The 15,000-nt window shown below is 38.9% G+C and overlaps 1 protein-coding gene across 1 annotated transcript in view; it reads right to left on the bottom strand.

The window, feature by feature from the left end:
- SLC9A9 (solute carrier family 9 member A9) overlaps positions 1-15,000 on the bottom strand; it is a 3,618,317-nt gene that overhangs the window by 1,566,035 nt on the left and 2,037,282 nt on the right. The window lies entirely within an intron of this gene.

Genomic DNA, 15,000 nt, shown 5'->3' with positions numbered 1-15,000 from the left:
GTCAATGAACTCCTAATAATTTTCAGAGCTGTGCTTGCTTTTACCTCAAAATGTTCATGTGTCCCAGAGGTGAGTTTTGTCCCTAGTATCTTGACCATCTAGTCCCTTGGTTTCCTAATTACCTGTCCATTCTCTCCGTTACATTCAGTACACATCCCAACCCATACAATGGAATGGCCTTTCAGTAAGTGCCCTTACTGGCAAAGAGTGATTAGAGTCAAATAAAAGGTGACTACCACCCTCAGATGGAGAGAATACTTTTTTATACCCCTCCTTCTCATGTGAACCCTGCATTATGAATGCATAATGCATGCAAATATCAGCCCCACAGGCATGTGTATCCTAAATGCTATCTTACAATAGTCTTTCATCTTGAAGGTTCAGCCACCTTATGTGGGACTGAGAACAACCTACTGATCTCTCCTCTCCTCTTTTCCAGGTGATGTTTCCATGACGGAAATACCCTACGTACTCCCCAAGATACTGTGGTACTGGTCACTCACAATTACCTCTCCTGATTGAATTTTCAATGTTACTCAACACCTGTCACATATAGCATAGGCAGGGGTACAATTTCCGTACCTCACCTGCATTCTGAACTGAACACAGAGGGTGAGGGCATACTTAAAAAAAGAAAAGAAAAGAAAATCATTCAAGAAGTTACATATTTATTCTTTGCTGGAAATATATTTATGCAAATAGAGAAAAAGAGTGCGCCACCTTTCTTTCACTCTGACCATATTAAGTAAATGGCAAGTCATTGTTTTGAGATGCTTGCTGGAGTGCAAATAAACCTTCAACAATGAAACTTTCTTATTATGAACTACCCGACATTATGTCAGTTACTGTATTAGTTAGTACCTACCTCCAGTTTGCCACACTTTTGTCTTTTACCAAATATAAAATCCAGAGGCTACAGTGCCAAACTCACAAATAAACCACAAATCCAGGCACTGCAATGACGGATCACCAGAGATGACTGAAACACGAAAATCACAATTTGTGATCTGTTCTTGCAGTGCCTGGATTTGTGGTTTACTTTTGGTTTTTATACACAGCTAGCTACCAAAATTGAATTATGAAGCAAAATAAAAACATACATATTCATACATACGATTGTTTATAAATAGTGTTCCTGATATATGAAACAATCTTTTATCTGTACTATGACAAATTAAAAATTTTGCTTCCCCATAAAGGCATAAAGCACAAAAAAAATGATTCTGTCTGGTAGGATGAAAAAAAATATTCTAATTTATGGGTTAACTAGTAAATATATTCCAGTGAAATCACTACAAACCAAAATATGTAAATGAAATACTGATCTAGGTAAAAGCATACATTTTCTGAAGTAAAGAAGCAAGACCAGCATTAGATATGTGTCCGTGTCATGTACAGTTCTTTTCCTGCAAAACACTGACAGAAATATTCTTAATTACAAGAACAAATATTACCTTTTATACAAACATTACAAACTAGGTAAAAGAATGATAACTTCTGACTGTTAAGGCATTACTTACTTTTATGGGTAACTGCCCTTGCACAATCATTTGATTAAACAACATTTGCCACTAAATTAAATTATTATAATACACTCAAGTTTTCATGGTAGTGCAACAAAATTACTTTAAACGCTGACTCTGCCGCACACTATGGTGATAGACTAATTTTCAGATTTAGGTAGTCCTTTCTCACTGTGAGAACTCAAGTTTGTTTTCAATATGACCCTTGAGTAATGTGAAAACAAAAACATTACACACGTTTTGCTTGCTCTGCTTATTATATGTCTGTTTTGGCCTACATAAGTTGGTGAGGGGATAGAGTCTGGGATTTTCTTTAACTGCACAGTGGATGCTTTTTCATCAGCTGTCACATCATAAACTGAATATTATGTCTAACTGCCTCAAACATTTTTGCATACTCAAGGAATCTCCAAGAAATGCAGGTTTTGAGTTAAACAGCATAGTCAACTGTACTCATAGGTAAGCAACAATGTTCAGTAATTTAGTAGGTATAAATGCACAGATAATTGTTATTACATACATACAAATATTTCAAGCATGGGCATAAATGCCATTCTAGCTTGCCAATATACCAAAACATTTGTTCCCTTAATAAGTGTCCAGGCTGTTCTTAAACATATCTAAACTAAGCTTGCTTTAATGTAATTTGGTACTCTGTCAGAGGACCAATTAGTACATTTCTCATTCCTAGAGAATCTTCCTCACAGGTTGTCTGATAATTCTCTAGTACTTTTTGATAACCCCAAACATTCCCAGAGGTAGTTGTCACTAAATGCTCTATATACCTGAATAAGATGTCCTCTTAGATATCTGTAAGAGACACTGTACAAGTTCAAATATTTTAGTCTTTCATAATAATTTAAATTTACACATCCATGGATGCCCTTGGTATATTTCCGCTGTACTCTTTCCAATTTACTCATGCTTGTTTTCTTATAGGGTTTCCATATTGTTATTCCATACTCAAGTTTGGGTCTAATGTAACTATCAATGACTTCATTATTTTTAATTTCCTAGACTTTTAAATCTTTTTATACAACCTATAGTTCTATAACTATCATTAACCAATTGGTTGATATGATTAGAAAAATTCATAGCTGAATCTACCCATATACCCAGGCCCTTAAATGAGTCCACAGTTATAATCACTGTGTGCTGTATTAAATATTCACCTTTCAATTTATGCTTACCAAATCTCATATGGTTAGTTTTTGATGTATTAATCAACAAATGAATTCTCCTGTGCCTAAATGGTCAATTTAGTCAAGTTATTTTGCAGACATGCCTTATCTGTAACACTTGTAATCAGTTTACCCAATTTCAGGTCATCAGCGTATAGACTGTAGAAAACCTCAGATGAAAAAGTTAGGTCTGAAAGATACAATCTAAACAAGTAAGGGCCTAGGACAGAGCCCTGTGGGACACCCTGACTGTAACCAAGGATTGCACCTGTCCAGTTGCTGTATGATACTTGCCATGTCCAATTTGTAAGCCATGCAGCTATCTATCTTATCAAGAGTACATCAATACTAGTTGTACTAATTTATTGATCAGTGTTTTGTGTATGACCCTGTCAAATGCTGAAGTTAAGTCTATATAAATTACATCACAGCACAATTTTTCATTCATAGCTGTTATTATATTGTTATAGAACATCATGTTACAGGTGGTAATAGATCTATTTTCAACATATGCATGCTGACATAGGGTTTCTAGTCCCATCCTTACTAAAATATGTAAAGGTAATGCTACTCTGAGGGTCAATGGGTGTATGAGTAGGAGGATGGGTGAGGAGTAAGTGAACTCATATTAATCTCAGTTTGCTGGGAATGTTCCCATACTTGGATATGGCTAACAGCTGCACAGTTTGCATTTACCACGACACACAACCAGTGTTTACAACTGCATGAAAAATTATTAAGTCAACGTAAACATGTTTTTACCAATGTCTCTGACAGGCACATCAGCAAGACATACTAACATTTCATCCAAAGTAGCAGTGCTGGGTTGAATACTTAAATGTACTACATTTTCTGTAAAACAGCTGTCTGCATTGTACTTTAACAAACAAGCTTTAGACTTCAAATAAGTTGTGCAGTCAAGCAACGTCCTATTCTGCATACACATTTTTTTTATTTATATAAACTGCCTATCTATTACCAAACATGTAGATGTGTTCTAGACAAAGACCAGCAACAGTTAGGAACCTGCAGCAGTGCATCTAGTTTGGCCATGTGCCAACTCTGTAATTTATACTATGTCGGTAAGACTAATTGTTTGTTACAGGAAATAATTTTTGGACATATGTTTGATGTTAGGCATCACGATGTACGTAATGCGTTAGCACAACATGTAGATGAATATGCTGATCACTATTTTAAGTTTATGGTTTTACAGAATGTACATAATAATATGGGGGGGGTGATTTATCTAATGAAACTGAATGTCTTGAAATGAAACGGATTACAAGACTAGGTACGGATAGAAGCCCTGGTCTAAATACAGCTGTACCTTTAAAGCCTGTCTTAAGAAGAAGGAGGAGGGTAAAATATTAACTTTTGATTGGTTGACATGATGTTTAAATGAAAGTTTTTAGCTTTTTTACTTTGTCTGATGAAGGGCATGTTTGCCTGAAAGCGCTCATTGTGCACGCCTTTTAATAAATTTTGTTCAAGTAAGTTTTGCCTCTTCTACTTTTGTCATAGAGTCTCCTGCCATTCTTTATTGGAGGTTCATTTTTTCAAATCTTTAAATGTTGGTTTGGCATACCTACCTGCATAAACGTTAGTTGGCTGCACAGGTATTTATATAGAGAGTGCAGTAGGGCAAGGTCAGAGGTGACTCAGATAAATATTCTGTGACAGAAATTAAAACACAGTTTACATACTATGAAACATTTACTAAACTTTACAGAACAGCTTATGGAAAAATGAACAACACCCAGTCTTCAGTCCTGTCTCCATAAGTCTATAACAAAGGCGTATCTGTCCAGACCACAAAAGTCACAGATGGTGGGTTATAGTAGCTTGGAAAATTTCTTTTAAAAAATTTGTACCTACAATTTGCATTCTGGTTGGTGACATTCATGTATGTCTCTTGTCTTGGGCCATGAAACACTGTATTGTTGAGTCTAAATGCTGAAGTGCAGAACACTGATTCAGCAAGACAGTATGCAAATTAATAAAAGAGCTAAATGATCTGCCAACAGATAAACACAACAGCAGTCACACTGAATTGTGTGGCAGTATATCATCAAGAACAACCACCACTCTGAGCACTGCTGCAATAACGATGGAAGGTTTATCGTTCTCCATTCCTGCAGTCCGCAGTGAAGCTCTTAACAGTGACTGGCACAGCAATACTTCAGGCTTCCAGTCTGAATTTTTCAAACTGGAAAAGGTTATAAGCTAATAAAACAAATAAATAAAACCACTGGCTGTAGGCTGAAGTAGAAAAGCACATTCCAATTTCTTTAGCCTAAAACGCTTTTTAATCTCCACTATCATCCGTAGACCTGAAGTAAGCAAAGTAATAACATCTCTCTCCAGCGGAACCAATATATACAGTAGTGATTTCAACATCTGTAAGTCAACTACCGATTTATGCATGATGTCACCTTTAAATATGCATGACAGTCAATCGTGTATCATTTTTATACAACATTATGGCTATTTGGCATTCAATCAAGATACGCCTACTTCTGTGCTGACTGACCGGGGAGGCACTGACCCATAACAATGCCATCTGTAGCAGACAAAGTGGTTTACGTATGAAGTTTATAACTACTAACTTAATTTAAAAAGCCACTAACTGCCATACAATTAAAACAAACGTGAATGTTACTTTCACTTCAATATTTAAAACCTACTGAAGTAATGTGCTCAGTCTCTGAACTTCAGGTGAAACCCATTTTATAGAGACATCTACACAGTGGCGACCTGACTTATAACTTCAGGCGCTTCCTGCTCACCTTACTTAACTTTGAGACACCTGAATTTACCCAGTTAAAACTTGATTAGTATATTAGTTCAGGAGTGGACAGCAGAATTGATACTGTCTGTAGTACTACTGTATTTTAATTTATCTACTAAGTCTGCAGCTATTAACTTACTTTAAGAAGTTATAGTACTACTGTATTTTATGTACTAAGTCTGCAGCTATTAACATAATTTAAAAAGTTATAGAGTGCTATGCAGTGAAAACAAAAATAAATGTTCCTTTAAGACTAGGTATCAGTGACAACAATAACATTGTTGTTATGTCTGCATTCATCATTTTCAATACAGAAAAGGAGAATAAAATAAAGCAAACAGGGAAAATTTGGGTATCTAGCTCTCAGTAAACTGCCACTGTATTATAAAATGGTTACTTGCAAAGCATTTCAAACATCTGGATCACAATATACCTTTAACTCATTATTTAAAATATACAGACAAAGCTCTTAAACACGTAACATTTATGTCGCTCTCCCTTTTTTACTTCAACATGTGACACAAGTGGGAATATGGCAGAAGTTTAAAACTAACCTGCAAGGTTCAAGAACAATATTGTGGGCCTTTCCTTCATTGCTGGCTTATTTTTATATATTAATACTTTCCAAAGAATGAAACAGTGACATCAACTCTTACTTGTAGTCCCAGCCCTTAATGTTGGACCCGCACAGTCATTACTATAAACACTGCAAGCATCGCACAGACCCAGCTGTTCAACTCCGCTGTAAAAGTTTTCCTTTTCACCTGAGGTATAAAGCTACAAGACCACTAACTTCTTGATTAAATCCCTGAAAACATTTTAAGAAATCCAGGCTCTGCACCACAGAAGAAACAACACTGCTAACTGGCCAGTTTTTCCCTCATACTACTGTCAAACAATGGGACCTTTACAGCTGCTCAAGCCCCAGCTGTTTGAAACATAGGAATTCAAAGCCATGTGCTCAAGTGGCTATTTCTCACATGTCCCATTGGCAAAGCAGCAGCCTGACCTCAAACGTTAGTTCAGGGCTGCAGCAGTTGGACACTATGATATTCTCACTGTGGAAATGGTTAGTGGGCAAGGGAAATGGGGAGGGAAGCTTTCTGTTTAGGGAATGGAGGAGATTTAAGATTTAGGGAGCTATGGGGATTTTGCACAGACTTAAGGTTAGGGAGCGATTGGGAGCATACCTCTCAGAACAAGAAATCTGGAAAAGCCATGAAAAATGGGGGGGGGGGGGGGGGCAAAGGCCCAAAAAAGGGACAATTTTTAAATATTGCTCTTACAAATTTAGAAAGTTGATAGAATAACAGGTGTTACATAAACATGGGTTTTCTGAAGGGTATGAAGTTTGAAACTGAAATGTCTATCATTATTTTTTTACTTCAATCCTTAATGATTTGCCAGAAAAACAACATTTTATGAGGAACAGACCAAAAATATGAGTCAAAAATCTGAACATTCTGTGAAAATCTATGAAAATCTAGACAGCTGAGAGGTATGATTGGGAGTTGTATCAGAGTTAGGGTTATGGAGTGATCGAGAGTTGGCTCAAAGTTAGGGTTAGGGAGCTAAAGGCAGTTCTCTTAGAGTTGGGGGTAGGGAGCAAAGGGGAGTTGTTTTTACTATTAGGGTCAGGCTCATCAGAGGGATAGTTAACTTAGTGGTAGTGCACTCGAACTGGGGTAGTGGTAGTTACGACACTTGCCAATATGAACGATTGGCAGCAGGGAAGTGCATCACAAGCTATGGCATGACAATAGTGAATATGCTTGTCTTGAACATTAGGGTTTAGCAGTACACACTGCACCAGAGTTTGTGGTTCCTTTGTCCTAAACGTATACTTCCACTCCCGGTATCATTCTGAGATCCATGAACCCACCTCTCTGTACTCACTCTGTCTTTCAAAAACTGGTTGACAGCAGCAAAATCACTGTCTTCATCAGCACAACTCTGGAATTACTAGCAAACAGCATCCAAGATCTGAAGGACACAAAATGCCTTGTAAACCCTGCAAGGGCCATGGGATCACAGGAGTTATAAGGCAAATAAGCCATGAGGACACTTATGCCTTGTTAGAACACACCCTTAGGCCTTACGTCCTCTTTCAAGGAGGGACAGGCCAGTCATGTCTGAATTGAATTTATGAATATCTATCCAGTTGTCCAGCTCCTTTTTAAAGTCTGCCAATGTACTGCACTGCTTAATGTGGACAAGAAGTTTGTTCCAGAGAAGAGGAATGAACTGCATGACAAATCTATCCCTCCACTTTCTCTTGTTGATTTGCTGGGTTTGGTTCATAGGTTCATAGGTTGGTACTAGGCTATCGGCTCTAGGGCCTATACAAGCCTAGCCATAACAATTCCCTGGATACTTCTCCCCACAATATTTACTTCCCTGGACCCCTGTTTAACAGGGCGACCGACATGATCCCCGGAGTGAACTTCCTGTCTCCCATCCAACCGTCAAGGTTCCCTTTGGAGAGGGCCAAGTATATGCTCTGCTTGACATGTATGGGCAGTCTATTCCAGAGCATGGGGAGTCCCTGGGCCAGGAAACTATCCCTCCAGCACGTCCCACTCACTGTGATGACAAGGTCTAGATCCCTGGAGCGTGCGGCTCTGAGGGACTGGGACTTCCTTAAGTGGAGCACGTCCAACAGCTCAGGGTTTAACACGGCCCTGTATGCTAAGCAGAGATCTCCTCCGAGTAGACAACATGCCATAGAGTATAGCTGGATTCCTCTAGATGGTCAGTATAGGGCATCTGCTCTAAGCCCGCGATTCTCTTAGTGACGTATCTCTGCGGCCCTTCCAGCCGTTGCAGATGTCTCGTGAGGCACACACCAAACAGGGAGCTGCACTCCACAATGGGTCCAACGAGGGATGAGTACAGTGGGACAATGACCTTTTTTCTGGATGAAAAGCCCTTAGTGATGAGGTATGCCACATGGAAGGGCCTCCCCACCACTGTGGCGATGCGGCTATCGAAAGTGAGACCACTGTCCACCCGCATCCCCAAGTCTCTCATCACACCCTCAGTGCCCAGTGTACCGCCACCCATGTGGCAATTCATGGGCACACGGCTTTCCCCAAAGGGGATAACCATATACTTCCTGGCATTAAGCTTGAGCCCATAGAGAGAAACACTAGCTTAGAGCAAAGCATGTAGCTGCAGAGTGAGGATTTAAAGACTGGACTCATGGCGTACATGTACTTAACTGTAAATGTGATATATCCTAACAGAAAAGGACTAACTTCATTACCAATGTAAATCAGTAAGGGAAGGCACATGGGTGGGACTATTTTTTTTTTTTTAAGACATACACAGAATTTTCTGAGGATGAGTTCAATTCTAATTTCAAGTGATAAGCAAAAAGCAAAGTGGAAAGTGTGCAAGGATCCAAACCAATAAATTAAAAAAAAAAAAAAAAAGCACACTCAGAGGGTCCAAACGACAGTCCAAAGCACAAATCCAATAAATAGATTAATACAAATTGCTCCATGCTATAACGATTTTGATGTCTTGCTCTGGTATGAGCAGGACTGTTTGATTTTTGAAAGTATGAGTTCCTGGATGACTGGATCCCATATGGCCCTATAAGCTGGGCAGAAATCATCGCTATGGAGTCTGCATGAGACTGAGTATAGTGATACAGCTTCCAGCCGCTCCCAAATCTTTTATGCCTTTGTTCTTTTCATTCAGGAACCACTGGGGTCTTTCTATTTGCTTGATATGCGTAGTAAGGTACAGCCAAAAGGAGGCACTTAATTCTATGAGTATGAGGTAATGACTTCTTTTGATGTTGAAGAAATATCTTTGCTATGAGCTGTGCAAGGTAAAAGGACTTATGAATCACTGTTGCAGCATGGTGTTTAAACCTGAAGGTGCTATCCACCCAAGTTCCCAAGTCTCTCACTACTTTCTCATTTTGAAGTGGTGTATTGTCTATATTATAAGCTGGAGGATATGTTGCTAACTGAATGCAACAATATTGCACTTTTTAGCATTACGTTTAAGCCCATTTTTTGTACACAGGTTATTTATGAGTGCAAGCTCATGTTGTAGTGGCTGCAAGATGGGGTGGATTTGATGATGACACCCAGCCTATGACTGTCCATGAGCTTTGTTAACCAAAAATCCTCCTTTAAGTTAAGGAGGTCCAAGAAGTACATGAATAGCAGAGGTCCCAGTACAGATCCCTGGGGAACACCACTGGTCACTTTCATGCTATTGCAGGACGCACCACTACCCTCACTGTGTGGGTTCTGTCCTTAAGCCAATTTGCTACCTATCTATGTATGAGTCAGTCTGGAGCACAATTAGCTTGTTTATGTTTGCATTTGGATTGGTATCAAATGCCTTTGCTAGGTCAAGGACCGCTGGATGGACAGAGTGTCTACTGTCCATGGCTTGAGTCACCGCCTCAAAGACATTAACCAGACTCATCAGCAAGAATCTACCCCTGACAAATCCAAAGTGCTGAGGGTCAACTCTGATAGCATTTTTTATATCATAGTTTATCAGGTCTGTTATATGTTCTATGTCTTTGCATATGAGACTCAGCAGACCAATGGTCTGTAGTTACCAGGGTCAGTGGTGGGGCCACCTTTGTTTAGTGGTTTCACAACAGCTGTACACCATACTTGTGGGACAAAGTCAGTTACTAAGGTCAGTTTGAAGAGTGATATTTATTATGTATCCCAGTTTATCAAGCCCCGTATTGTTTTGTTTTGGAAAGTGCTATTAATACATTTTCTTTAGTGATGATTGGTGATTGCAGTCCCTCAGGGTTAAGCGAGCTTAGATTATTTTTTTTCTAGGGTGAAGTCGGCACTATATTTGTTCGCCAGTATCTTAACAATGTCCATTGGAACAGAGTAGGCAGTGCTATTTTTAATAAGGTTATACTATAAGTTAGAAGTCAAATTCATCTTTGAACTGTGAAAATGCATCAACTCTTTCTCTTTCTCAACAATGAGAACAAATATCAGGTTTTCCATATACAGCAGTTTAATCTATATCCATCTTTGGTGTTTCAATTGTACAATATAATAATAATTAAGAAATGTGAGAGAAATACATTTAATGACTTCTTTATAGAGAAAAATCATACACATTAATGTAAGGCTATGGTAACTAACAGAGTAGACTTCTTGAGTGTTGTAACAACTGCTGGCCTGGTTTCATTTGTGTTTCTAGTTCATTTAGGATTTGAAGATACTCATAAATACCTTCAGACATTACTATTTAAGCAAACTGCTTCATGTGATCAAACTTTACACAGTAAAAGCAGAACTCCATATTGATCTGATTTTTGAAGCACCAGGAATGTCTCACCTCCGGCAGTCCAACCATTGTTAAAGTAGTCAGAAATAACAGCAGGTGTGTTACGTTAGTAATAAGGCATTCAGAAGTGTGCACTTTGCAGACTTTGCAGACTTTCCAATACTCACTGGCATTAATACTCACTGGTATTAACACACCTATGTAAAGGCAGATGCTCTGGATCTACTTGAGCTACAAAGTATGTGAAATGCACATAGGTTCATAGGTAGAGGTAAACATCTCTGTATGTTTTACTGCACTTACACTGGAATATTGCATTTTAAAATGAAGTACCGAATTTTAAAGTATTCTGAACGTTCAGGTGTTTCATTATGTGTTTCCATGTGATATTTTGCACAAATTTCTCTGCTGGATTTGAGTTACGTTTTAAAGTGTTTAAAACATACTTCTGCCAGAACTGTAGTCTTGACTGATAATACTTTCATGACATTATTCATAAATTATCTACATTGTTAGTTTTATCTTGAAGTTCTTGAAACTCCCACCATTATAGTACTTTTTAGACTTTAAACACAGTTAACATATGGAATGTTTTACAAACTACGCTACATAAAGTTTTAAATCTTTGAAAGTTCACTTCCTGCACCATCAGTATAAATATCTGTTAAATCTCAGGATTGCCATCTAAAGAAAGACTCCCCAAATCTAAAAATTAAACAGTCTACCTTAATACAGTATTTTTGTACTAACAGTAAAATAAGAGTGCTTTTTTTAATTTAACAGCAAATGTAGTTTAATCATGTGATTATGTAAAGGCAGTTATTCACATAAAAATCACATTTTAGCCTACCAGAATCATCTTTTATCTACTTCACAATGTTTGTATAACAAGCAATATTTTGTTTTTTAAATTAAAATATTTACAGTATGTACTGTGAAAGGTAGCAATATTTTGTTTTTAAAATTAAAATATTTACAGTATGTACTGTGAAAAGTTTTAGCTGCGGTGGTGGTGCTGGGGTAGCGTTGTCACCTCACAGTAAGACGTTGTCCTGTTCGATTCCCACCTAAAGCATCTTGTGTGTGGAGACATGTGTGAATGGGTGCACCATCGTTTGAAGGTTGTGCGTCAGGGCTGGCAACTCAGCATGTAAAAATCTACTGCCAATCATTACCGGACCGGAGTTCCGCTGTGGCGACCCCTAACCGGGAAAAGCCAAAAAACACAACAACTGCGAAAGGTTTTGTAGAAAAAAGGAGCTGTATGTGATATAGTCACATTTCTAGTGTTGGTGGTGTAAATATCCCGCATAGCTGAATGCCTCAATGTCACTTACAGAGATGCTAGCTTATGCAGTCACTCACTCATTCTGAATGTTTGCATTTCACATGGGTATAACACTGCCATTTATTAAACCACACTGATGGCAGCAATCTTTTTCAACTGTAGCAAACTTTATGAACTGTTTTTCAATATTCAAGCATTTTTTTTCAACTCTTGTACTACTGCTCATATATTTTTACAACCAGGTTATGGCCGAAAAAAGGTCTCAGTATTCCAGCTCCCATAAAAAATATAAATATTTTTTTGTATCCATTCCAACAGCTTGCAATAACTTTGGCTGGGCTGAATCATATATGTTACTAAAAATTTGCAACAGTTGGTAGTTTGAGTCATTCAATAAATTCAATCTTCTTATTTGAAACATAGTTTCAGCTTACTTTTTATAAAAAATGTGCTTGATTACTAACTTTTAATTTACTTTTAGAGATTTATATGTTAAATGTATTCATTCCTGACTACGTCATAAACTGACAATATTTTCCTCAAACCATAGTTTTCTAAAATGGTTGCCATCATTCATTCATATATATTGCAATAAAGAATTCTGAATACCTGACACACATATATAGCACATGGTATTAAAATAGGTTATTGATCTGTTTATGTGTTTGAGAAACAGATTTCAAGAAACTGACCACAAGAATAAAAAAGCCCAAGAGTACCAATACATGTATACGAAATCTGTTAATGTGAGATGCCGCGCACAACTACGTGACAATGACAATCTCAATATCCTTAGCAAGCACTGTGACACACAGGAGACATATGACCAAGACTACATGGGTCAGAGTAGCAGTTTGGGCACTGCAGAAACTTGCAAAGAAAGGAAGTTAAGGGTCTTCTGGACAATATGGAAATGTAGCGCGATAAAGTAGGAAGAACAAAAAGGAAAGTTCACAAATTCCACTTAGTGGTGACTAAACACTTGAAGGAGGATGGAGTCCTCTTAAGCAATCTGACCTACAGGCTCACAAGTCAAATATCAAGCTTTATGGTACACCAAAGGACCTGAAAGAAGGAAAACGCAATGCCCTAAATCAGCATCTCACCGTAACAGGTACAAGCATGCAAAATCTGAAAGTAATGCTACTCAATGCTAGAAGTCTAAACCTCAAAATGCACTCTCGACGCACTCCTAAAAATGGAGAACATCGATATCTGTGCAGTAACTGAGACCTGGTTCAAGGATCCAGACAGCACCCCTGCAATACCAGGCTACAACTCTTACCACACTTTTCGGCCACCAAACCAGGACCGAAACACTAAAGCTGGAGGAGTGTCCATATTTACCACAGATATTCACACCACCAGGCTAGGTGCCCAACACAATGTAGCTGAAATTCTCCAGGTGCAACTAACACTAGGTAAGACTGCAATCCAAACTGTAGCTTGCTACAGATACCCCACCATGCCCCAAGATTATCACTACACCTTTCTAAGCATACTGGAAAATATTAAGATACAACCAAACACCCTAATACTGGGTGATTTCAACTACCCTGCCATTAACTGGGAAAACTACTATTGTACCAACACCTTTGCCCAACGGTTCTTGGAATTCATAAATTCCAATGCCCTGGATCAACTAATCCATAGTCCCACCAGGGGCTCCAATATCCTAGACCTCGTAATTATCAACATGGGAAATCGATACTCCACATCTATGGTCACCCCCTCATTTGTCAGGTCTGACCATAAGCTAATCACCCTTGACATCCACATCACTCTCCCACCCCCCTGTAAGGAAACCTCCATAAAAAACTTCTCCAAAGCCAATTTCATGCTACTCAAGTCAGAAATTACAAACATCATGACACCCATGCAGAAAGGAACCGAAAGTTCAACTGCTGAATCCTACACTAAGGCACTGTACGAGCACATCCACTCGCATGAATTGTGCCATTCCAAATAGAACCAAGACACTCTCCTCCAAAAAAAAGGAAGCCAATCTGGTGGTCCCCTGTCATTAACAAACTTTACAACAAAAGGAAAAAACTGTTGCAGAAAAGAGGAAAATCCCTGGATGCAAAAAACTCCCTTACCAGTAAGAAGCTGAGATCCCTCATAAAATCCTCCAAAGCTAGTTACGAAAATAAAACTGCCAAAGATTCCAAAGACAACCACAAGGCATTCTACAGCTATGTCAAGAATCTAAATGGCAATGCTCAGATCAGCTCTGAGGTACAACAGAATGGCATTAAATATACTGATTCCAAGGATATTGCCAAAATCCTGGCAACCAACTTCACCCCCCTCTCACCCCCTTAAGGGCCCATCTCAATGCCGAACGATTGCCAACTTCTGGTAATAACAGCGACACAGGTAAAAACCGCACTCTCCAAAGCTAAGAATACAGCATCCATGGGACAAGATGACATCCCGGGCTGTGTGCTATATGAACTACAAAATGACATGGCACCTCACCTAAGTGTCATGTTTAATCATAGCCTCACCTCAGTCTTCGTGCCCACTAAGTAGCGCACAGCTACAGTTATCTCACTCCACAAGGGGGGATCTACCTTGGATCCCGGGAACTACCGCCCCATCAGTCTGATGAGCCTGATCTGCAAGGCCATGGAAAGTATTATCATGGAACTTATAAACAAAGACAATGGCAACCTTCAAACACTGGACCCCACCCAGTTTGGGTTCGTGAAGGGCCGATCTTGTCTCCTGAACCTGACTGACTTCTTTGAATCAGTCTCCAGGGCTGTGGACAAGGGTAAGTCCGTCCACACAGCCAATCTGGACCTCGCCAAGGCCTTCAACACCATCCTCCACTCTGGAATCATAGATAAACTTACTAAGCTGGCATTAATCCCTACATCACTCGATGGGTTGCCAACTGGCTTACTGACAGAACCCACACTG

The sequence above is a fragment of the Protopterus annectens genome, chromosome 5.part0, assembly GCF_019279795.1.
Source record: "Protopterus annectens isolate FY-2018-M chromosome 5.part0, PAN1.0, whole genome shotgun sequence".
NCBI lineage: Eukaryota > Metazoa > Chordata > Ceratodontiformes > Protopteridae > Protopterus > Protopterus annectens.
This window is presented reverse-complemented; position numbering and strand designations above follow the sequence as displayed.